Source organism: Corapipo altera, unplaced genomic scaffold, assembly GCF_003945725.1.
Source record: "Corapipo altera isolate COAL_440 unplaced genomic scaffold, ASM394572v1 327, whole genome shotgun sequence".
Taxonomy (NCBI): Eukaryota; Metazoa; Chordata; class Aves; order Passeriformes; family Pipridae; genus Corapipo; species Corapipo altera.
Window position 1 is genome coordinate 581544 of NW_020885004.1, and position 25751 is coordinate 607294.

General features: G+C 42.4%; 2 long non-coding RNA genes across 4 annotated transcripts in view; one reads left to right on the forward strand and one right to left on the reverse strand.

Moving 5' to 3' along the window:
* Positions 1 to 25751, reverse strand: part of LOC113958769 — a 213446-nt gene that overhangs the window by 167688 nt on the left and 20007 nt on the right. The gene's annotated exons all lie outside the window — the stretch shown is intronic.
* On the forward strand, positions 15471 to 16435 carry LOC113958773. The gene is made up of 2 exons (XR_003531613.1): positions 15471 to 15533; positions 16295 to 16435. It is a non-coding gene; the product is annotated as an uncharacterized LOC113958773 (long non-coding RNA).

Here is a 25751-nt window from a genome sequence, read left to right on the forward strand (position 1 = left end):
AATCACAGCCACTGGTACCTGCCTGTAGGGAGGCATAGCAGAAACTGAGGAGAGCAAGTGAGAACTGTTACACAGAGCTAGTGATACACAGCTCCAGTGTGGAGCACTGGCTTGTAAATTGGGTGCAAACAGCACAGCAAGGAGGAGAAATGGGCTTCTGTACCTTGAAATTACAGCAGGATACACCAGGAATCAATTTAACACCACCCCTTCTGCTCTTCAACTTTACCTTCCATGTTACAATGGAGCAGCTCACCTCCACCCCAAGCACATATGAAGAACTGAATGTGTACCCTTCCTGAAGCCATCAGCATCTGCTCAAGTCTAACAAGATACTGAAACAACAGTTCCAAGAAGCACAGACTGACTGCCCCATTCATCTCCCTGAGTGGTTCACTTGCCTCCTGATGACAACCTGCTAAGTATCTTCCCTTAATTAGTCCACTGTTCCTTGAAGCAAGTAAGAATGCAATGTGAAGATTGTGCTAGGACTATCTTTACATAAGCTACTCAAAAGAGACAGTTCATTTTGTTGAAAAGAGAGGGATGCCTCAATTTATCTTTCCCTCATCAAGAACGACTCAGATTCAACAGGCCCAAAAAGACACCAAGACAGACAAAAAACTGGAAATCACAAAGTTCTTCAGGGAGCCCTCCAAAGCCCACAGCATGGCTGAGTGGATGCTGTGGGCTTCTGATGTGCTTCAGATAAGGGTCTATCTGCATTTGGTTGGGAAAAAGGTCACGAATTGCACTTAAGTGAGGATGCGGAGGAAATATGCAGTTTTAGGAGACTAATATGAACATTAGTGAGGTCTCTGGCTTGGAGAATTGCGGAACAGAGAACAAAAAGCAAGGCCAGTCTCTCTTGTCGATTTAAGTATGTATACCTAAACAGAAAGAAATAAAATAAAGGATAAATACAAGAATTTTGAAATCTTTGAAAATAAGTCTAATATGTCAACACTACAACCTTATCCAGGACTGGCAAGTATGGCATCAGTGTGCAGTGAAGAGTGTGAGAATAGACAGTAGGATTTGGCATCCATGATGTGAGCTTTATTTAACACAAAAAGAAAGACGGGTTTCCATGGGCCTCAGCAAGTGAGAGACGAAAGATGAGCTTCCATCCAATAACAAATTCATTAAATTTTTCTTATCAAATGTGCTGAGCCAAGGCATATCCCTCAACTGGGAAAAACTAGGAGCTGCCATTTCCTGGAGTGTCACTGTACACTGGTTGAGCTGCAGACAATCACTAAAGCCTGACAAGAGTATATCTGCTGAAGACTAAGGACTGGGTGATCAGCAATCCAATCCTCTCTTTGGCAGCCCACTGCACTGCCAAAAAACGGATATGAAAGCTGAAGTGTATGGGCCAGACTCATCCCTTGGTAGGTCCACAGAATTTAGCTGACTTATCAGAAATGGCTTTTGTCCAACATGTCTGTGACAGTCAAAAGCAGGCATGGTCTACAAAAAGCTTTGGCTTAAACACTGAATGGAGATCATCTAGAGTGCCTTTAACTAAAATTAAACATGAAGACTATCACCTTCAGTGAGTGCAGAAAAAAGACCTCAGCCAGAAGGAGAGAGAAAAGTGTTGGAAGAGGGCACTTGCAACGCATCCTTCATGTTCTTGGTGGTGGCATTTGTTTAACCACAACATTGGTTCTTTCCAACTCTATGCTACAGCATTAGCAACAGACTTCATGCTTCCATGTCCTATCACACAGTACAGTTCTATATTCTCCAAGCATATGGAAAGCTAACTTTATATAGTGGATATTTTATTTTAAAGGGAGAGTTCTGCTAGAACCTTCTCTTTCTATGCAAAATGGCCTAGAAAGATAACATAAAAGCAATCAGTTTTATTTGCTTGGTAATGCAGACATTTTTGCATGTACTGACCTGTTTATGTACTCCCAAGCTCAAGCAGCGGCATCTAAAAGAACATTCTGCACTGAGATGTGCCCACCTGAGAGCACAAACCCTTCTGGGTGTGTATCTAGGAAACACAGAGCCCAATTGCACCAAGGGATCAGGCACCAGGGTATAAGGTGAGGAAGATGAAAGCAAACATTGGTAAGCAGCTGGTGAGGGAGTCCCACTCATTCCTTCCCCTAGGTGCTGTGTCTACCTTCCTGTTCTATGGTCTCTACAACATGTATGTGTAAGTCTGAAGCCTTCAGTCTTCCATACCCACAGACCTATAGACCTTGGTGGTCCCAGATTCCCAGGGAAAAGGACTTTCAATATGTGGCAAGGCAGCAGTTGAAGGTGGTTAAGCTGTTTGTCTTCTCAGTGCTGCAGTAATTTCCCAGCTGATTTCTGAACCCCAGAAGAAAGGACAAGGATGGAGGGGAGGAGGGGAATCAGAGGAAATGATGACTTCATCATTCAACAAGAGTTTGTGAGAAAGCAGGTTATGCTGGGGGACCACCAAACGCGACGTCTTTCATTGCCCCACCTCCCACAATGCAAAGGTGCAGTGTTACCTCTTCTCCCCCCCCCCCATCTCATCTACCCCCAGACAAAGTATTCCCGAGCTCACCATATAATGCAGTTTTTCATGGCATGCCTGCTTATCAGGACTCTGAAACTATGTGAGACATGCATGCAGACAATGGGCCTGTCTCTCAGCCACAGAGGGCTCTGAAGGGATCCCTTTCAGCACTCACAGATTGCTCTGTGTTCCCTTAATTGACAGACCCGGCCAAGTCTGACAGCAGTGGCGTGCAGCTGGTGCAGGCTGCTCTGTCTCAGGTAGGCCACCTTTCAGCAGGGAAATTGCTTTTGATTGGCTTTATTGGAAGTAGCTTCTCTCATTCAGCTGTAAAAAAACTCTCGTATTTAACGGATGACAGTTTAGGACCAAACTCTCTTTCCCAAAAGGTTCCCTCTTTTCCCCATAGACTTAAAGACACTTACTTGAAAAGGACTGGACCTCGTCCACAAGGAACGACTTTATTTGGTCAGAACTGCTAAGGCTCTGAGATTTTCTGAAGCCCAGGTTTTTTTATTTCTCAAATCTCCAAGATTTGGCTATGGCCTGAAAAAACTACGATCACAAAGCAAGATCAGAAGAGCTGACAAAAAAGAGGAAGTTCTTGATTTTAGTGGCTGCTCTCGAGCTTCAGTGTGAGTCTAGGCTGCAGGAGACCTGCAGAAGTTGGTCTACCTTCTTCTAGTAGTTGGTGGAAGATGGACATGAAATTCCACTCAGAATATTTTCAGTCTCAAGTATTTGTGGCACCAGTTATTTACAAACTTGCAAACGCTCTTTAGCATGCAAATGAGCATTTCCTAGTGGGGAAAAAAAAAGAAAAAAAAAAAAGAAAAAAAGGGGGCAATGAGAGTGGTATGCTCTTCTTTAAGTCAGTAGCCTGAATCTGGCTATCCTGTCTTTTCTTCGACTTTCTGGTATGATAGATGAAGCTGTACAAGTTAAGATGTCACATATTTCATGGGCTGCCAAATGCACTCCTTAGTTCTTTTCTGCATTCAGGGAGAACTGAATAAGGCTTCAGCTTTATCAGGAGATGGTGTAAAAGTAATCCCCAATGCCTTCCATAGCCTTTTCTTTTCAAAAGTTTTGTTGGCCTTAGATTTTTTTTTCTGTTTTTTAAATGAATTTTTAAAGCACTTGGCTTTCCATCACATTTTACTATAGCACTTCTGCCTGGCTTTGCTTGACAACGTACAGAACCAGGTTCAATCTTTAGGGCTTATTAGTAAAGATCACTTTGAGAACCCACTCTGAAACCTGGGAAAACTGAAGTAAACTACTTTGGCATTCAATGAGTTATGCTTCTCCAGAAATGATTACTCCAGTGACCTAACCAACCAGTTCTTCAATGAATGGAGAAAAGAAATCGAGAAATGGAAAGGAAAAGCATGAGTTCAAATAATTACCAACTGCACCTTTCTCAAAGTACAGCAAGAAGAATCTAAAGCTCTCCTCTCAGATTTCCTAGTACAGGAACAGCTGAGGCAGTGAGTGGCTTCCTACTACTTGCAGTAACACACAATCCAGCATGTCTATGCCAAGTCTCAGGACTTTCTCAGCTGCTCTCCCAGGTGGCACCAAGTTGCAGCTGACATATTGGATGTGTTGCTACACAGACACCCCAGACCACTTCTCCCACCCATTCCTCTGTCTCTATCCAGTCTTGTTAGCAACTGTTTCCACCAGGCAAGTAGTGCCTTCCTAGACAATGCTCATCTCATCAGTGTCTCTTGTTTGGTGCTTCCTCATTTGTATGATACCTGTGCTTTAACCCTAACATGCACTCCACAAAATATCCGATTTGCCTGATAAAGATTTTTAAAATAGCTTCTTTCCTACATACAAAGCTTTTGCATTCTAGGGTTGTAAGGTAGAGTATCCACTCCCATAAGACCCTCAGGCAATTCCTTTGTTCAGCTTCATATACAGTGTTGCAACTACCTAATTTCTCCCCAGTTATGACAGCATCTTTTTTAAATTGAAACAACATGAATTAAAGAAATCATAAAAGCAGGTTAGAGCTGTGGCAGACGTGCACACAGATCCCTTTCTCTCTACCACAGGACAACATGATTTTTCTGTGCTTCAGGGCTCCATCCTTCCATCTCCTTCTAGGAAACACTTTTCTTCAGGTATCAAACTACTAGAAAGAGGATTCCCCCAGGCCTTGCCTGTTCAGGAGATGGAGAGACTCCAGAGGAAGGCACAGGTGCTGTTGCAGTAGACTCCATGCTTGAGAGTCATTTCATAGTTTAGCCAGTTGTGCCCCCTCTGCTGAAGCCTCTACAAGCACTCAGCAGAGGTGAGGACTGAGCGGACTGACACTCACCATCAGATACAAGGACTGCATGTTTATTGGTCTTGCCCTGTCCAGGTCTTAGCCTAGACACCAAAGCAAAAGCTTGTTATGTGATCAAAACACAGAGCTAGATTTGGGGAATCAGCATTCCCTTTTAACAATGACATCAGATGCTCTAAATTTCTTTTCGAAAATTCCAGACATTTCCCTGAAAAGTACAGACCACATTTGCTATGGCACTTTAAGTTTCTGCTGCTGCCTCTCAGCTATGTAGGGGATTTCAAAACAGTGGTGTTTAATCCTTTATATATTATTGATACAGAGAGAATAGAAATTTATAGCAGAAGGTCCAGACATTAACTGTGAGAAATATCACAGTGTTATGCAAAACATCATTGCAAGCTGTTCCTATAAATATCGCCTCTCTGGGCATTTTCTATGTGACACCAGTGAAATCCTTCTCTCTCTCTTCTGCATACATCTCTGTATGATATTATTACTTCTTAATTCTTGCTGATTTCACAGAATATATTCTGAGTTCGAAGGATTATCAAGTCCAACTCTTCAATGAATGGCTCACACAGGGATCAAACCCACAACCTTGCTGTTATCCAGCACCATGTTCAAACCAACTGAGCTAATCTCAGGGTCATTTTTATTATATTGGTCTGTACTTTCCTTTGTTCAGTGTTATCTGAAATGTTTGCTTGAACAGAAGGTGATGTAGGATTTCCTAAAGATGCTGAGAAACTGAATGCATCTGCTCCCTGAAGTCTAATCTCCTTTCCAAGGAAAGATCTGCTGCATCCCACCTCGAGCATGTTCTGTTCCTAGAAGATCCAATACACTAGTTGCCAGATGAAAAATCTGACCTTTAAGGTAGGTAAGTCTTACACCTTAGGAACAAATCACTACGGTTGAGATCTTCTTGTCTGAAGATAGTGTCAATTAGACTGGGTATGTTACACTGACAGGGCAGCCTACAGGCTCCACTGCACACTGTAGAAGCACAGGGTAAATGTGTGGGGTAGCAGTCCCACATGGGGTGCACCTTCACCTCCAGGGAACTCAGCTCTGTGTGCACTACATGATGTAGAAGGACACAGTTTCTGATAGGCATAAACTCTTGAGTCTTATGTTCCTTTTTTTCAAGCAGAGAAGAATTTAGACTTTTTGCTAGGTGGACTGACATGCTCTGGGCTAGGACAGACATCAGAGGCACACCTGCACTGTCACAGACATTATCCTGATACTTAACATCACCCCTTTGGCAACCACAGGCTTATATTTTGATTTATAACCCAGCAATCTTTCCCAGGGTTTATAACATTCTTTCAGCACATGACAACACATGCCATTGGGTCCCACAAGCACCCTTTCTCTAGGGCTATTGGGACAAACTAAAAAAGAGTGGCCAGAAAAGCACTGAGAAAGACACAACAGTGGCACAAATTCCAATTGAAGGGGGATCTGTCCAAAAGTCTTTTTTTCTCCATGTGAAAGCTCTTCACTGGGAAAGTCTCCAAGCCCAAGGGGAGAGGCCCAGAGCGAGGGAAGAGTAAGAGGCCCTGAGGGCAGCCAGCAAAAAAGGTTTCTGACTATGCTAGGTGACACTTGGATAAATAGAAAACACTGTCATCCCCTGATGCTACTTGGGCTGAGTGGGTGACCAACCACTCGGGGTCTGAAAGGCCTTGAAGTTACTGTGCTGGCAAGTCCAACATTTTCATCATGACCACTCCAGTGGAAGTCTGGAGTAACTATGCAAGTTACTATGACATTTCAAGCAACATTTCAAATAACTACGCTTGTAGCCTGAAGTAAGGTTTTGCTAAGCTCCCAGTGCTGCCTAGCCAGGCAAGGGCAGCAAGTCCAAGGGACATGGCTCTGGGCCTCTCCCAGTCACTGAGGGCAGAGAAAGAGAAAGGCTATGAAGGAGCACAGGGGGTGGCAAGGAAGAGAGATGTTCCAGGGCTGTATGTAATGACTGCCATGGGGCCAAGCATATAGCCAGGGCTCTCAAGCAACCCTTACAAGGTAACGCCAGTCATTTTCACTGGTGGGGGAGGCGAGGAAGACAGCTAGGAGAGTAGCTCAGCTGCAGCAAAGCCACACAAAGTTGGTCTGTTCGGCTGCCTTTGTGGCACTGTTGTATTTATTGAAGGCAGCAGCAGTTTGTTCTGTCCTTTCAGTTACTGTACGGGACCCGATCGGGGTGCAGATGGGACTACAAAGCAGCCCTTGTTGTCAGTAATGTGACTCACATGTCAGGCTCTTATTTGCTGTCAGTGGCTTTATTAAAGTCTACAGTTTCAGACCCTAGACCCTTGCCTATTGTATCCCCTGGCCCCAGAGATTCTCTTAGGGAGCGCTCACAATTACCAACTCTCTCACAAGAGCACACAAACACACTGAGCTGGCATAGCAACTGCGCACTCAGGGGTGATGCCCAGGCTAAAGCCAAGCTGGGGCACTTTTCATCTTTAAAACTAATACATTTACAGAAATGGACAGGACAGAGAAGAGACCATGTCTGGCATAGGATCTCTCCAAGACCATCTGGTAACATACACATTTGCTTACATACATTTATTCACGTTCTGCACTTGGAAATATACTAACACTCACGCTCATGCTCACATACACATTCATGGCTATGTTCTCCCCTATGGTAACATACACATTCACATATGTGCTTCACTCACATGCTTGTGCACCAGCATAGATGTGCAGATGGGCCAACATGTGCACATTGCACACCACACACAGTAACACGGATAAGTTCCCCCGTAGGTACTCACAGCCCTCAGTGTCACACAGGCAGGTACATTGACTCTCACCACTGCATTCTCACACTCAGCTATGCACAGCTCACAGATCACAGTCTCACATTGATGTATATATTCTCACAGACTCAGCAGGCACTGATGTGGCTGCACAGTCACTGCTACACCCACATGAGAATTTCCAAAAAAGCACTCACATCCTTTCACTTACAACTGCTTCAAGTAGAACAAAATTCCCATTTCAGATACTCAACTGAAGTTAAAAACTTGTTTCCTAAGCAAGTCTTCCTGTAAAGGCTCAGGCTCTGACCTCTACATAAATGAAGAACAATTTCTCTGACTTTACTAGACATTAGTGTTGCTGTGAACAGAATCCTCCCTTCCTTCTGACATGAAATTACTCTTCAATGTCATGGTTCTTCCTCACCACCAAAGGGTTCTCTTTCTAACCTTAAACTAGAATGCAGGATACTTGCCACCTGATACAGTGCACAAAGTCTGTCCCTCTGAATCAGACAACTACAGAAAAAAAATCAGGAAACAAGGTATCAAGACTAGTAAAAACTGCTAGAATAAGAATGGAGAAAAACAGGACATAAGCACCCAGGAAAAAATCTTGCATAAAGAGAAAAAAACAACCAACCAAAAAAGCCAAACCAAAACCACGCAAGTTTGAGAACAAGAATGCAAATGCTATGATAACAAAGGATGACTGGCTTGGACTTCTATATTGGATTGGACACAGTGTCTCACTGTTTATGTTTAAGAGTCATTTCAATAGCAATGAAATAACCATCACAGATACATGTGCTATGCACCCCAAGTCAGAAAAGTCATATAAGCCCAAGCTTATTCTCATTTCTGTTCAAAAAGAGCTTATGCCTACGCTCAGCATTAAGAGCAAGATAACTTCAATGAGGACCAAGTCCATGATTCCCTGCATAAGGCCACATAATATAAAATGACCATGAGATAAATACATTTTTGTCCAGGTCACAGAACAGTCCTACTGAGTCCTCTTTAAGTGACTTAAGCACAAAACCAGCTTCCATTCTACACAAGCCTCGATTCCACATAGCCATGACAAAACTCTATGATCTGCAATGGCAAACCTGATCCTCTGTAGGTTACGGAACTTGGATTCTGCACAAGGATTGTGATGTCAGAGCACTGGATTCTTCACGCTCCAGCACAAACCATGTTAGCCAGCCACTTAAGTAGCTCTGAATGATTCACTAACTTTGGTACTTTTTATTGCCTGCTGTCAAAATTCTGCGCTGTTTGTGTACATACAGCATTTTACTCTACCTAAAGAAAGGTGAATTTGAATGCTTAGGTGATGTCAAAAATGCTTTAGACATGAATGAAAGCTATCATTTTAAAATTTGCCCACTAATACTGAAATTGTCATTATCGTTGCAACCTTAATCTCACAAGAGAAATCCTTTTACTGCAGAATTCACATAGGGTATTTCAAACCAAAATACTCTGTATTTACAACTCTGGAAACAGATATGAAGAAAACAAATCCAGAAGAACAGATGTATTGATTGGTAAGGGCTCTGGATCTGCACAGATTTATTCCTGCAATTTATTTTATATGTCTAGGCAATTATTCTGAAATCAAACTAAACACATTAAAAAAAAATCTTTTCAGGATTGAAGGCAATAAATATATATCAGGTACCTGATATTTCAGAAAAGGTCTGTTTCTTAAAGAATCCAAGTCTGAGTTTCTAAACAATACAAACTGTGTTTGTAGAAATAAACCCTAAAATAGGGAATATAGAGAAAACAGAACTGTACCAAAATACAAGATAAACCTCCAGGTGCTACAAGCCTATTTATTGATATTTCATATCATGTGGAGTGAACCACACAGATTGCACTGTTATAAAACACAAGGATATTTTAAATCACCTAACTAACTACACAAATACATCTATATATTTGACTCATATATGTACCTATTTGTTTTCATTACAACAATATGAAGGCCGGTATTTCTGTTTTCTTCTGGAATTCTGCATACTTCAAAACAACCCTACTTGTCATAGAGCAAGCTACATAAGAGTGGTCTGGACTAGGAAGAATGGCTCTGTATTTGTAGTAGCATTAAGGAAAATGTTGTATAATGTTTGTAAAAGGAAATCAAGGCTGACGATAAGTACAAAATATTAAAGTCATACAGTTGTACGACTGCACTGTTTCTGTTAGATGATTTCAAACTGCTTTACAAATTATTCTTGTTCTGCTATTGTTACATTAGATGGTAGCTCCAGTGAACTTGATCAGAAACCAGTATCTCCCCAAGCTGGGCATAACAACAATGCTTCCCCTACAGTCTATACCCCAGCTAGAGGCTATAATCTGACCATGCTAGAAGCTGCTTAAAAACTGTAGTATATTTAAACATAGTAGATCCTGAGATGCTGCATGTTTACTTCCATACTGGTATACTTTCATCCCTGACTAAATAGTTTGATTACATGCGTTTATGTAAAGGCCTTTTAAGATCACTTTGATCCTACTTGTTTGACTTGCATAGTAGTTTGGCTGCACATCATATTCAGGTCATACCAAATTATAACAGGGGCTAAAAACAGAATATGAAGGAAGAGCCTCTACATGATCCAAGACATAGCTATAACTCTGGAGTCCACATAACCACTAAGTTTTATAGCCATCATGTCTTTGACCTGGAAACTTGCTGTGCCTTTCTGCTATGTTACTGCACAGTTGACCTTCCTAGCCTACATGTTACTACACCTGCCCTCCCTTCATACCTCTCTGCTTTTTCTTTATTTAACATAGCAATCAGAAGCTACTTGTCTTCCCTCTCAAGGACTTCACCGCTACCTGTACTCAAACACCTCTTATTTTAGGCAAGAAAAGAAAGTCCTGCCTCTTACCCACCTCTACTCCCATACGCACTGTTAATTCTGGATCTTCAAATCCATGTCCTTGTGCCCCCTCCCAGGTTTGCCCTTCATGAAGAAACAGAGCTCATTTTAGCTGCCCTTAGGTTGTTTCACTGGTCTCCACCAAAAGCCCACCTGCAAGGTCCTTTATAATGACATTTTCAAAAAAACTTCATCCCATTTGTTTACGGCTATTTCAGACAACCTCCATACATTGCCCATACGTCTTATTCTTATCACTGCTGTCTTTTATCTTAACAGCTCCTCTCTGAATCTAGGGAGCGAAGACTGCATTTTCGTCTCTGTTTTCTGCAGCTATTCAAGCAAAACATCAAGAGTTAAGGGAATCATCTTAGAAATAAGGAGGATACCACTGCTGGTTTCTTACTCTGCTCTTTCACTTGGTAGCCTTTGCTTCCCTCTGTAGTAATGGATCTCCTTACCTTCAAGAGCATTTGCCAAATATGCAAAGTGTTATGAATAAAAGATGACGTCCCACAGGTCTGATTCAGTTTATAATCAAGCAAAATTCCCTCTACTATCAGAGAGCACCCCAGTGTGGAATTTAATCCCAACAATCACACCCAGATTATTATTCCAGATAATCAGACTGCCTATTTAGATTCCCTGGTCCCACTGTCACCATGCAGTCAGACCAGACCAGCAGACTACAGATGCTGGTGTACAAAGCCCCTTGGGGTAACTATCTGACCATCTCTGGTGGTAAAGAGGCAAAACACCAAAGGCCATCAGCCTGCTACAACCTCTACTAAAAAGCTCCATCTTCTAGCTCAGGAATTAAAAGGTCCAAGACTGAACACTGGCAGCTGGCAACACATCCTCAGTACGGCATTGTATCAGCTGCATTAAACTGTGTTTGTGGAAGTGCAAGAACTGCAGGATATTGAAGTGACTGGGAAAATATAACAGCATTTCCCCCAATTCAGGCACATGGCCCAATCCTGTAGATATTTTGCCTTAAGGGTTTTTATCTACTGACATGGCTTAGAACTGTGCTGGCTCTCTCTTCAACTTTCTATCTGCTGGCCCTGCTTGCTAGATAAATAGCTACACTCATATAGAAAAACCTGCACTAATAAAAACGTAGACAGCCAGAAATCTGCTGCCAACAAGCAAAATATCCTATATTTCACTGCTCTGCCATGGGAGAGTCATATCTCACTGAACAAATATTCATTCCCAAACACTGTGCTAATGCATAAAAGTCTCCAACATATCTTAGAAAAATTATGGAAAACCAAGGCAGTCCAAGTTTCATATTCTCTCTGCTGTTTTGCCTCTCCTCTTTTCTACTCATACACTTGAGACCATTTGAAGAGATGATGATTTTAGATTTTTCCATGGGCTTTTGTTCTTTAACTCTTCCCTCTCTACAAACAGGTCATGTGGATCAGTATTTTGGCCTGAGGTTTTTTGTTTGGTTTTTTTGGGGGGGGTGTTGGGGTTTTTTGGTTAGTTGGTTGGTTGGTTGGTTTTGGTTTGGTTTGGATTTTGTTGTGGTTTTTTTTTTTGATCTGTTTGTTTTGGGGGTTTTTTGTTGGTTGTTGCTTTGGGGGATTTTTAGCCAAGTTTGATCAGAAGCAGAAGCACTGGCTTCTCTGGTGTCAGTTCTAATCATTTGCCCAGGTCATAATCTCCTGTCTTAGACTGCTAGAGCTCTAAAGCATGCAATCATCTTTTGTTTGTTCTGCATTCGTATGTTGCCTAGCACAGCAATGCCTTCATAGGTAATATGGATCCTTGGCATTCCAGAAATACAAATATATGCTGGCAAGTGAGGCTTGCAGCAGTGAATCAGTGGTTTCCCTGACTCAAGTCAGCAAAATCAGAAATTTTTCCCCAAGTCATGCTTGGACTTAAGGCTTCTCTGGGACTGTGTTTTGTGACTGCAAGGCCTTAAGCACAAGGACATCCCTCAGTATAAATGAATACTTGGAAACAATTAAAATCCTGGATTGTCAAGAATCAAGAGGCTGCCTCTGTCAAACAAATAATGAAGCCATGCCCTTACGTAATTTTTATAGTTTGGGGCAAACAAAAACTCTTTCTTTAGAATGACTAAGTTTCTTTGACTAAATTTCTTTTCTGATTTATATCAAATAGGTAATTCTTCTCTGCTTACTCACTGAAATATTTGTGTAATTCTATTGCAAACTCCTAAGCAACTTCCATCTTCTAGGCCAGCAGAGGCTATATCTCTTAGGAAAAGAGTCTCTTAGTATTTATTGATGACACAGTCATATTATGCATTAGTTCTCATAATTCAGGATGACTATGTGCTTTGAGATTCTTCAGAACGACAGGCGCTATACTGGTAATGTAATTAGTTATTATATGGCAGACAGCATTTTTGGAAAGATACTGACCCAAATATTGCTTCTTTAGGCTTCTATCTGGAAAGCATAAGCAAATAAAGGAAGCAAAATATTTCTTAAAAAGCAAGCCTTACTATTCTCTCAGTTTCAAAACTCATGCTCCTGGCTGCATAGAGCTTTGGTAGGTACCATTATGGTAAATAAAAAACTAAAAACTAAAAAAAAGTATGTACAGGACCACTTGGTATATAAGAAAAGAGAAGGAACATGACATTGCCAGGATTAGAAAAGGACACTGCTCACCCGTACCTGCCTCATCTCTTCACTGGGGCCCTACAGAGCTCAAGCTCCACCTGAACATGGCTGTCAGGGACCACTGTATGACACGATGTCTCTGGAACTAGTCTTCATCTTATCCCAGCCTGTGTACGCAGCTGACATTTATATATTTTGGGTAGGATTAAGAAGGTTGGTTCTAGCTTCTGTAGCTATCTGTGTATAGCAAATAGGATAGAGACCAATCTTGGATACATTAAAAGTAATAATGAAAATACCATTGCTGGGAAAGAATCAAAAAGGACCTTCTCATGATTCAGTTTTTCTAGTTGGAGTTAAGGATGAAAATCAAGTTCTCTTCCAGTCCCAAGCAAACATAATTCCACTAAGAAACATGTTTCACATCAACAAACGCTAATAGAAAATGTTCCCCACTGCTCACATGAAACTGTTATGCAGATGAAACATGTTTCCTGCCAATAACGACGAGTTACCTGCAGTTAAAACAGCAGCTAATCAGCTTTACTCACCATTAACGTGAAATGAACACGATGCTAAGTCTACAGAATGTTGGATCAAAACAGCCATGGTGGTAAGTTGGCTATATCAAGTGAGGGGTCCTTATCACATTCTCTAAGCACTGCATAGGCACAAGTCTTTGAAGACTGCTTTGCTACACTAAGGCATCACTGTTGGAAGATGCTTATTCATAGTTTGAGGCAAGAAAAGAATTATCTGTGGCTTTCACTTGCTCTCCAATTTTAACGTGCATTTTCTTTTATTTTACCCTCAAGTAGCACCACCTTCTCACAGGGTTGCCCTATCCAAAACACGATGGTGACCAACAGCCTTTCCCACTCAAGCCTGACTACCTACTTGAAAACCAAGTGGAAGTCACATCAATCCTCAAAAGTGAACAAGCAAAATAATGTCCAGTTCAGTTTCTTAGTTCAGCATTTTGGTCCAAAATTAATGTACATCAGGTGGCATTTTGTCAAGAAAGATGACATTGAATCACAAAAATTAACAGTAGGAGTCCCCTGTAAAATCCAATTCCAATGTCCCAAGTTCCTTGCTTTGGCCATTCATGTCACAAATCTAATCAGCAGCACTGGAATAGGTCATCATCTGACATGCCAATGCCACTATATTTGATATTGAATTAAAAATAGGGATACTTGCAGTTGTTACTTCAACTCCTCCAAGCACCATGACTCCCACTTTATTCTCCAGCTGCTATTCCCATGTGCTAGCTCACACCCTCTGGTTAGAATAAAACATACACAAACCTAGCAGAGGCACAGGATATAGCCAACAGCACATTTTGTTCATAAACTATTCTCAATTTTTACTCAACAAGGCTATGCACACACTTTGCTATAAAAGTAAAAGGATCCTTTAGGCCTCAAGTAGCATTATGTACTTCCTATTGTAAAGATCTGTATGTACCAGACTAGAACTATCAGCTGGCATAAATCAGCATCAATTCCTCTTGAATACATAGAAATTAAGTTATTTATTCACCACTCAAGGTGTGAAATCACTTATTTTTAGAAAACTGAATTTCCAGTTCTCTGTAGCCAAATCACTGAATACACAGATTATCTGTACACTCAGACAGCTTGGGTTAAGTAGGGTCATATCTCAGGTGCAAGGCTCTCCCTTGACCATGCAAACACAGCACTCTGGTGTCAGTAGACTCAAATGTCTTATTCTTCATTTTGAAGCAAGGGAAAAATGTTTGGTCTGTAGTAAAGTCTGGCATTTTTGTTAGGAAAAAGATTAAAGAGATGTGGACAGAGAGCTGGATATTTGCTGAATTCTGCAGAATAAGATAAGGCTAGAACAAGTAGATTCATGTTGTCTGGTGGTAATGACAGTATAGTGTATAATGCTAGTATGTTTGGGATTTGAGTTACAATTAGGGACAGCAGGATCTGAAGAACCAAATTTATTACTGACCTCTGTCAGACCTGTAGAGGAAAGCCAAGGTCTGATACTACTAGATGAGAATGCCAAATTCTGGGTTTCTAAGCTGTCATCAAAAGTAGGATTAGAGTTGGGGATAGAGTCTGGAACAAGAGAGATTAGAGGGGCAAATTAATTGTCTAAATCTTTAAGACTGACAAAAGTGGATGAAAGTTAGTGTTTCTACGGTCAAATATTTATTCTTTATTTTCCACTGATGGCAAGTGTCTGGGCAGAGGTCAAAGCAGGGTTAGGATTACAATTAGGGTCTAGCTTAGCATTCCAGAAACGAGGCTCTGCTAAACAATTTTTGTTGCTCAATTCTGCCAAACCTGCTCAGGGATAAGTAGATTAAAATGTATCATTTTTAATTGTCAGACAGAATGGGGTTACTGAGCCATGATCAACGCTGGAGCCGGAATGGCATCATTGCTTGAGGTAAGATAAGTGGCAAAATCAGTATCAGCATATTTAAACATCTTCCGATTAACTTTTGGACATAACTGAATTTCTAGGCCATCACTCGTGCCAGGAATAAAGTAAAGACCAAAACTAAGATTCAGTGTACAGTTCTGTGCAGTCAGGCTTACTGATGAATTCTGTCCAGCCTGCAGCAGGATTGCAGCCTGCCTCAGTGGATTTGAATTTTTCATAGCCAGTGTTCAGAGATCAACAGGTTCTTTAGCCATAAATGATACTGCAAGTAGCCGACATTTATGGTTTGGGACAGGAGGCTCTGCAGCATCATATCTCCATTGCAGAACTCTCACAAGTCCTCAGTGGTAAAATAAAAGGCTGATAAGCTTCAAATGCATGTTTAATTTCCGGGCAGCATTATATTCCTGTGTTACAATGATCGGTAAGGTTATGGTTTGGATTGGTTGCAGGATTCATGATGGGAGGTTTTGGTACTTATTTTTCTGGTTCTTGAAAAAAAGTTAAGGGTAGCTGTCATAATGTTTAAATATGTTATGCTGAATTATTAGGAAGCCATGGCTACCTTGACTCTGGACAACCCTAGGGTTATAGATGGCATTAGGGTTTGGATCTGGAGTTGAAGGCCATGCAGAGACAAGTTTATTGCTACATTTTTCTGGATTCATAGATAAAAAAAGAAGAGCCAGTATCAGTAAATACATACACCTCATCCCTAAATTTCAAACACAACTGAATTCTCACACTATCATAAAATCTTTTAGGTTGGAAAAGACCTCTAAGATCATCAAGTCTTGCCTATTCTATCAGACACACCAGTGTTTGGGAAAGCTTCAGAAGAGGACTTTGGACAGGCAGCTGTGCAAAACGAGCCTTGTGACAGAAACATCGGTGGTATACTGCTTTAGCCTGAGAAAGTAAAAATGAGTGGTGATGTCAGAAACTACCTAAGCCTAATTTCCAAGCCACACAGGCTATGAAAAACACTACAGTCAGTTTCATGTGTATCATTGTTTGGGATAGGATGCTCAGCAGTGCACAGGAAAATACCAAATTCTGCCTTGTCTGCTGTGGCAATTTCACAGTGAAATATGGAAATCTGCCTTAAAAACCAAACCAACAAACAAAAAAACCCAAACCCTGCCTTTTTCTGCTCCCAGTGCCAATAATTTTGTTGTATTTGTCAAAATTTCTACATTTTCTCTGGAGACGCATTTCTGTTTACTCATTTCATCTCCACCTTAGCAACCACTTCACAAAGCCACTTGTCTTTACAATATAAACATATGTTTATGCCACTGTATTCTTTTCTTCAGTGTACAGTTGTTGAATTTGACATTTTGTGAAGGTCTTGTGAAGGTTTAACACACTTCACTGTGATGAGGCATTGGAGGACAGATCTACGCAGGGATCAATAACAGTCTGGCTTACCTCTAGTGTAAACCTTGCCTTGTTGAGACGTAGAACTCATTTTTGCCTCTCACCCTAAGCTTTGTTGGGTTTCAGGTTAGGCTTTTCCTCCTGAGCGACTTGCCCGTGGTGCAGCAACGGGACCGGGAGTCAGCGCGGGTTTGGGGTCTGGGCAGGGCACACGCACTCCGCGGGCTGAGCCGGCGCCGGGCTCGGCGCACCTGCCTGCGGGCGGACAGCGGGCCGCCTCCCGCACTCCGCGGCTCCATCCCCTCATCCATCCCTCCCTGATTCCGGGATCCCAGGCGGCTCCTCCGCCTCAAACCGCGGCCTGCGGCGCCCTCTGCTGCCCGCGGGGCCCGGCCCCGACCGGCCCCTCCCCGCCGGGCGGACAGCGATGCTCTGCGCCGAGCAGCCCTGCTCGAAAAAGGGTCAGGGTACCCCCGAATTGCCTGCACCCTCCCCCATCCGCAATGCCCCCAACAGTGCTAAAATAGCAAGTTTGCATGCAAAACCCCACCTGGCCCCATTTCACCACATGCACATTCATTTCTATTCCTTTTCATTCTTCACAGAACATGTTATAATCTTTGATCATCATTTGTTTAAATTGTATAAGTAATCTGCCCGGGTTTAATAGGATTTTTCTATGAATCGGCAACAAACCATGAAATGTGATATTTTCACCATGACCGACCCAGGAAATTAGTCAACTTTGTCCTTGATTTACATGGGACCTGGCCAACTCCTCACACATCACAGTGGCAGCAGCTCACTGCCTGTTCCCCCTACATTTCACATTTCCATTCTTTCTTTCTTTCTTTCCTTCCTCTTTACAAGCAGGGTTATATATACCACAGATGCCCAGACTTGCCATCCATAAACAGAGCCTGAATTTAGCAATATCTCCATGGATGCCCAAATTAACAAGCAAGGCCTCACAAAACAGAGATTGGAGAAAAGCATCAGAGATTTATTATTATTGTTAAACACAATAGATGTGGGAGAACTTGTTCTCAGCCTCTTATTATGATCTTTTTGAGGGAAATAACACCATTTCTTCAAGTTTTACATAGCCAGTATAAGAACAGCAAGCTTCCTCAAAAGAAGCTAAGATTCTCAGTTATAATAATTTATTCTAGGAGCTGGGGCTTACAGAAAAAAAACAATTGCTGTAGTACTCAAAATAAAATGGCCATGCTTTGAAATGTTGAGCTACTTTAGGGACAATGTCTGTTAGAGCCAATCCTTCCGTCTGTCTGTCCATCCATCTACCTGACTGTTTTGCTTTATTTTAAATAATGTCCAATTTCTATCCTAGTCTATATGAAAATCACTTTTATTTCATTGTAATTTCAGGGTTAGGTCTTGTTTTGTTCATCCCATTATTTGACGCTGTGTGCACACAAGTTTTTAACAGAAAGTGAAGTTGCAAGGCAGTAATTTGGCATCAAGGCTGTAATCCAAAAACACCCAGCATGATCCCTGGGTGACAAGTCACTTGGGTGACAAGTTCCTCAGCTTGGGCACACAAGTTCCATCCTCCCCATGGGGACAGATTTCTAGTTTCCTTGCAATTCAGTTCTTCTGGAGACTATGGCTGTATGGAGAAAGGTGATCTTCCAAATGCTCAAGGCTCATGAGCTGCTTTCCAGAGATGTGAAGACACTGGAAGGCAGAGGGGACAAACATAGCCTGCAAGAGTCTACTGCCAGCTATTCAAATAGGTGAGAGAAAGAAGAAAGCAGTGTTTCAACTGCATCCCCAGGCAGCTGCAGGACAGACAGCACATCTGTTTTGAGAGAACATGGGGACACATTGCCACTTGGCTCAGTAGGGCTCAGTCTCTGCAATCCCACCCCGACAGGCATCCTGTGTGAACAGGCAAACGCTAAGAATGTCAGCAGCTGCAACAGGTAAATATTACCACATTACAGAACATACCACAATTATATTCAAAGTTTTGTCCCATCTAGCCATACAGGCATAGTCCCTGTGTGCATGTTCACACATAGCATTTGTTCTGGATTCCTCAGGGCACTGTCTAAGTCATTACAGCAGCTATATCTGTGATCTGGTAGATAGCTCACACAGCACTGGGGGAACCAGGGTTCTAGGCCACCTTTGTTCCTAAGCCACCTTCTGATACCAAATAATCCATTTTCCCTCACTGCCTATTTCAGGTTTAAATCTCCTGCAGACAGGAGTTCTCTCTCACTGCATGCATGTTTGTTACACAGCAAGGCAAGGACCAGCCTTCAGCTGGCTCTTGGGGTGCTCCTCTTGTCCCTGAGCTTTTCTTATCTCACCTCAAAAACCCACCACATCCCACATCATCAACTAAACCAAGAGAGTTGCTGTCCCTTCCTTCCCATGCTCGCCCTCAGCTCCTCAGGGCAGCTAGATTCTCTGTTCTGGAGGCATTTATGCCCGACTTTCCAATCCAGGCCTCCCTGCCCCCACATCCCGTACTCCCCAGTACGTCACCCCTCTCCACTCCCTGGCCTGTGAACAGCCCCTAAGGTTAGGTTTTATATTTCTTACCCACTGGCCCCTCCACTCCCACCAAGTCAAACTTCAACCAAACAAAAAAGAAAACAGAGGGAGAGAAAGGAAGAAAGAAAGGCCCCAAGAGGCTCCCGGTCGTTCCAATCAGGTCACTGTTTCCATACCAATTAGGACAGATGCAAAGCACATTATTAAAAATAGGTCTGCAGACCCATCTATGTTGATTATTGTCCTCCGTTTCCGTCCCCAGCCAACTCCGTTAATTAATAAAGAAACTGCCAGAGAAGGAGGGGGAGAAAGGGTGGCAGGGATTCCCCTGACTGGAGCCTCCTGTTCAGAGAGTTCAAGAGAGAAATTGGACACTTGAGCCTCTCTGCCATTTTCCATTGTGTGTGTTTTTCCTAATGAACGGTTTAGTGATGCAGGGCTGGAAGTCAGCTTTACCCCACCCCCACTAACTACCATCCATCATTAAGTGACCCAGTAAGAGGTATTTAGTACTTAACCCTCTCTAGAAGAAGTCAGATTGTTGTGTGGCTGGCTTTTCCCTCTCCAACTACCCTTCACTCTTCATCTGTTTGTCTGCCTCTGAAAACATCTCTGCATTTTTTGGAGGGGATTGTTCTTCCTCAGAGGAACCCTAGAAAGAAACAGCAGTAGCCACCCCATAGCCAGCCTTTTTACAGAAGAGGAAGCACTCGTGGTGGAAAACCAGGGATGAGATCCTGGCTTTGTTGACATTGTCGAGGCCAGGATTTCACTCTCACAACAGTAAAACCGTCTGCCTCTGAGAGGGCAAAGAAGTTGATGGAGAGATGGCCCTGTAATCTGTGCAAGAGATGTTGCTGATCAATATACATGTTGGTGATTTGCAAGAGGAGAAAGAATACATAGTGAGTAAAAGTCAAGGAGGGCTGTGAGAAACATAAGTGATAGATAATACTTGCAACAGAGAGCACGCTTGTCTCCTTCCAATTCTGCTAGCCCTGCAGGACTCTTCCCCAGCCAAAACTAATTTATCTTCATAACCCTTCCTCAAAAAGCAGGACAGTGTTATTAGTGCCATTTTGACAGTGGGGAAACTGAGTCAAGGACAAACTAACCTGACCAAATCATTAAATGAGTCAGACAGAGCTAAAAATGGAACTGTGCAGTCCAAGGTTTCTCAGCCAGTGTGCCTTTGCTTTAAAGCGAAAGTTAGGGGGAGGCAGAGAGGTTAAATGAACCATTATCATAATTAGACTTGATGAAAGCAAATCTGGGGTTTGGCCCAAGATGGCAGATCACGTTTACCTTGAATGAATGTATGTCAGTGTGCCTCCTAAAAATTCTCTATTAAAATGCCCTCATGAGCTCTGAACCTATGAGGTAGAAGTCCCAGATATAATTTAAAGTGCAAAAGGCCCTGCATGATCTTGGTCACATCACTTATCTCTAATGACCTCTAAAGGCTCTCTCCATCTCTAAAACAAGGGCTGTCACACCCATTTGGACTGTAAGCTATTTTTTGCAGGGTCTGTTTCTTACTAACACACTTTTACAACACTCATTTATGTGATATTGGGAACTGCTGATACTTCTGGAAAAAGAACAGCCACAAATTGCAGCCATCTCTGCACCTCTGAGCTGACAGGCAGAACACATTCACAAGCACAAGCAGGAAGGAAAACTGTAAAGCATAAGCAAAACACCCACCTGCAGATGCCAGCAAGGCTGTTCATCTGCAGACTGACTGCAATTTCCAATTAAATACCAAGTTACTTTCACACAGTCTGTTCTTTCGTTAGACTGAAGGGTTTTGTTTTCCTTTTCCTGAGTCACTCTTTACTAGAGGCTTTCCACATCACATGTTTTATTTTTCACAAGGGCTCTAATGCACTGCATAATAAAAACTCATGTCATGAGTCCAGAAAATCCACTGCAGGCTTCAAAAATACACACACGTCAAAAAAAAAAAAAAAAAAAAGGGCTTGCATAGAAAAGAAATTTGGGGTTTTTTTCAGCCTAATAATTTTTATTACATCCCACCACCCTGCAAATTGAATTGCTGTAAACACCAGGTGATTGATCTAACACTGAGGTGTGATAACACGCTTTCCTACACAACAGAACTGAAATTCTACTGTAGTATCAGGCCTGCTATCATGGAGAGAGGAGGTCACGAACATAGAACTCCTTAGTCTGATATCCCCATTTCTGTAAGGATCACTAGTAACTCAGGATGCCAGTAACTGACAGCCAGCATAGATACATTTCAAGTTCACCAGAGAAAACCCATATATTATGAGAAATAAGGCACTCCTAGAAATACAGAGCATCACAAAGATGCCTAAAGGGGAAAGAGGTCTGGGAGCTGACTGCTCCAATGGGCTGTATCCTGGAAGCGAAATCCACCTGTGTATAATGAGACACCGTGTACATAGGTAATAAATGAAACAAAAGATCCAGGAGGTGTTATGTGGCAAGAAAGAGTTTTTTGATCCTACTATACTAGGAGCACTGTATTTTCATAATTTTGGTTTCTGTAGAGTACAAAATACATGTGAGGCTGGCTACTTCATCTTCAATAACTACAAGGGAAATGTGCCAGCTTGGCCTGCACACCTGTGACTGAACCAAAGATACCTAGAATTAGAAATAGGACCTGTGTTCTCCACAGGTCAAACCTAGAGAGAAAAAACACATCTCTAACACAGAGGGGTCACAGAAACATGGGCTCAGAAACAGAAACTGCCCCACTCGAAACATCCCAGCCTTCAGCAACCACCTTTCGCTCCTCAAACATTTGAATCTGGACACTGGGAGCAAAGAATGTATCTGACCCGCTCCCTCACCACTGGCTTGCTGCATCATGCCAATACAGAGAACACCCTTTTCCCTTTTCTCCTTCCCATGACTAGAGCCCTTGTACTGCAAGTGGGATACACATGTAGAGTTTTTGTTGGCTGTCCACAAGGAGCAGGACTATCAGAACCTTTTCTTCCTTGGGAAAACGTTGTCTTTCGTTTTATTTTTCCCGAAGGTGAGACTCAGAGTAACCCAAATATGACCTTAAATGAGTCAATGGGACACCCCATCAGCTGAGGAAATGGCATCATCCTGCCTCACATTTATCTCATGGAGCCAATTTCAGAGGCATTTCATTTCTGAAGCACTTTTAGGCCCTGGTACAATTTACGCAGGGCACACTCTGCTCTCCAGCTAAGCAAACATTGTTTTGTTTTCTTTAGCCCTTGAGAGCTCTTGCCTCCAGTGTCCCCCCAAGGGGAAAGGAGTAGAGCCTCTTGTGTCGGTTGAGTGCTCACATGAGAGGCTGGTAAAGCAAGTGGTCCCTCTTGGCTCTTGTACAGAGAAAACACAATCCATGATGCAGCACTACATGAGGAGCTTATCCTGTACCTGGACCTGCTCACTGTCTGTTTGCTCCCCTCCTCCTTTACCAGTTTGTGAGCAAGTCTCTGACCCAATTGGAACAAACCCTTCAGCAGATGCTTCCCTAAGTTCCTGAGAGGCATGTTGGTGGCTCCTTAGATCAGGCTGAGAGCATCCAAGTGAGTCTAAAGCATGCAGGAGGGCCCTTCAACCACAGAGAGCCCATCCATCCTCCAGCTGCTAAATAAATATAAGCAGCAGTGACAGAAAATCAGCACTCCACAAAATTGTTTATGGGATTTGCCAGAAAAACTTAATACCAGCAAGAGCAATGTAGAGCTGAGGGGGAAGGAGACTATTAGTAAAGGACAAGGGATTGCTGGGAGTGACCAATGGTATTACCAGGCAAACCAGTGCCAAAGGGGCAAAAGCTGGCCTGAGAAGAGATTTGATAATATTGAATTTGCCTCTTCTCTGTCAGCAATTTGTACACCAGCCACCAAAGAAAGACTGATGACAGGAAATAGTGAGAGTGCTAGAAAACAAATAAAGTAGTCCAAGTCAATACAAATAGAGACTATTCATACTTCATCTAAGGTAGATCTGGTTAGTTCTGCATTCCAGAGCAAGAAAAGCCACAGCAGAAGAAAAGTCAAGCTGGAGAACTAGTCAGCATCTAGTCCAATGACTAGCACCACAACAACAAAAATAAACAGCTTCAGGTCCAACTCAAAAAGCATGTGAACTGTGTTCAGTGAGATACAGGTAGAGCTGAACATGCCTTCATTCCCAAGATGCTACTTGCTTAGCACGTAGAAGAGGCAAGATGATCAAACATAGAACCCATTATCTGCTATTTAGCATGTAAACAGCTATTCAACAGAGATTTCTCATCTTTTGTGAGTTTGCCCTTCCTTCAGTCCAGCAACTTCCATAGCCTTTGGTCTACAGTGCAAGTCTACTGCTTTGTCATCCAGAATATTTGATTATTTATAAAAAGTGGAAGACTGTCACCAAAAGCAATTTAAGAAGCCACACCATGGAAACATCCAACAGCCGAGCATTTATGGCCTGCATCCAGTTTTGAGTCCTGTATTCATACAGCGAGAGCAGAACTAAACAAGGGCATATATATACATATATATATGAACCATACATAAAGACAGGTATCTCTCTCTCCAGGCGAGAGGTAAGTGCCTACCTGCCAGACTAGACATCCCACCCTGCTCTTCAGCACTTCTCACCCACTAGCTTACACACTTCCCCATTACCATGTACATACATCTACACGTGCCCATATTTAACTCAGATGTCTGGATTTCACTGCAACAAGCTGCCTGGAAACCTAGAAGTGCCAGCTCTAAGCTCTTTTGTAGGTTCCGCCCCTAAACTTTGTGCTTTGTTTTCCCATCTCTGAAATAGGAATAAGCAGCAAAGAAAGATGGTGAAATGCTCAGGTACTGTTATAATGCAATGAAATTGAGTAATTGAGCTACCAAGTGTAAGAAGGGAAAAATCAAAATCTCTATAAAAGCAATTGGAGGAAAAATATTTCCTGATTATTCAATCATACCACAGCCTTTGCAGTGTACAGTAAAATTCCAGTTATATTCTCCCCAGCACTGCCTCTGCCATACACACAGAACCACACAGTTCCCCATACTACCCTAAGTGAAATTTCAATGATAAGACAAAATAGATGGGAAACCAGAAGGTTTACTGAATGAAACATTACGACATTGACTCACGACTCATTTTAGTCCATAGAAATCTCTGAAGGCAGCTGCTTTCCCAACATACTCATGTTTTCACAGAATCCAATGCCCCCAGCACATGCTGTCCTGTGTCTCAAGAATATTCATCCCTAGTTTCTTAATATAGTTTGAAAAATCCAATCCCTTTCTCTTCATAATATATACATGAAACATATGAACAAAGTTGACCTTGCAGTTATGTCCTGGATAGGAATGACTTCAGAGCCCTGATTCAGACACCCTGGGTAATAGCAGGCAGATGATCAAGTTTCAAAGCTCCTCAGAGTTAACAGAGATCCTACTATTGTTTCAGTGGTCTTTGAATGAGATTCCTAAGTGGTTTTTTCCACTCAATCTGCACTGTGTATTTACACTGTAAGCTCCCAAAGGCAGAGACTGTTTCTCATTTAACTGTGCCTTTTGTCACAACTAAGATTTAAGTGACACTCTAACAATTATGCCCTGGTCCTGCTACAGCATGCTGACTTGGGGATTGGGAAGGGACCAAAATTTCAAAGAGAGAGATAGAAGTCTAGTGCTCAAAGATCTAATTCCTGTGCTCAAAGCATTAGATCCATAATGCTTAAAAGAAATCTGGGCTTGACATTGCTGCTCAGAAACTTCAGGAAAGACCCAGAAGTGTCTAATGTCAAAACTTGCAGGACACAAGAATACAGTGGCCTTTGATTACTGTTGATTACAACGCTGATTCACTGCTCAAACCATAGTCCAGCCCTTGGAGGAAAACAGTTTTTGATCCAGTATCTGCATCTTTCCTCTTTGCTCTTGCCAAAAGCATGTGCAGTATCCAAGGAGAACGAGCTCCAGAATACATCAGCACCAAGTTTAAGTAAACATGACTTCCTTCCTGTCCCAGTATTATACATTTTCCTCCAGAATTTTCCCTGCCTTTTCGGTCTCCTTCTCACAAATATCTCCAGAAACACAGGTCCTAAAGTACTGCCAGGAGACATGAGGCTCAGTAAAGCATGGCCCACACAGCAAAGCCCCTGAATGACTCCTAGGCTTCATGCCACCAGCACCTGCCCCTGTGGCCATAGCAAAGCTGGTGACATAAAAGCTGGAACATCCCCTAAATCTTCACTAATTATCCCAACAGACTTCAATGTCCTCCAAGAACCATGTGAAGGATCTTCCTAATTACTAGCCAGACAAT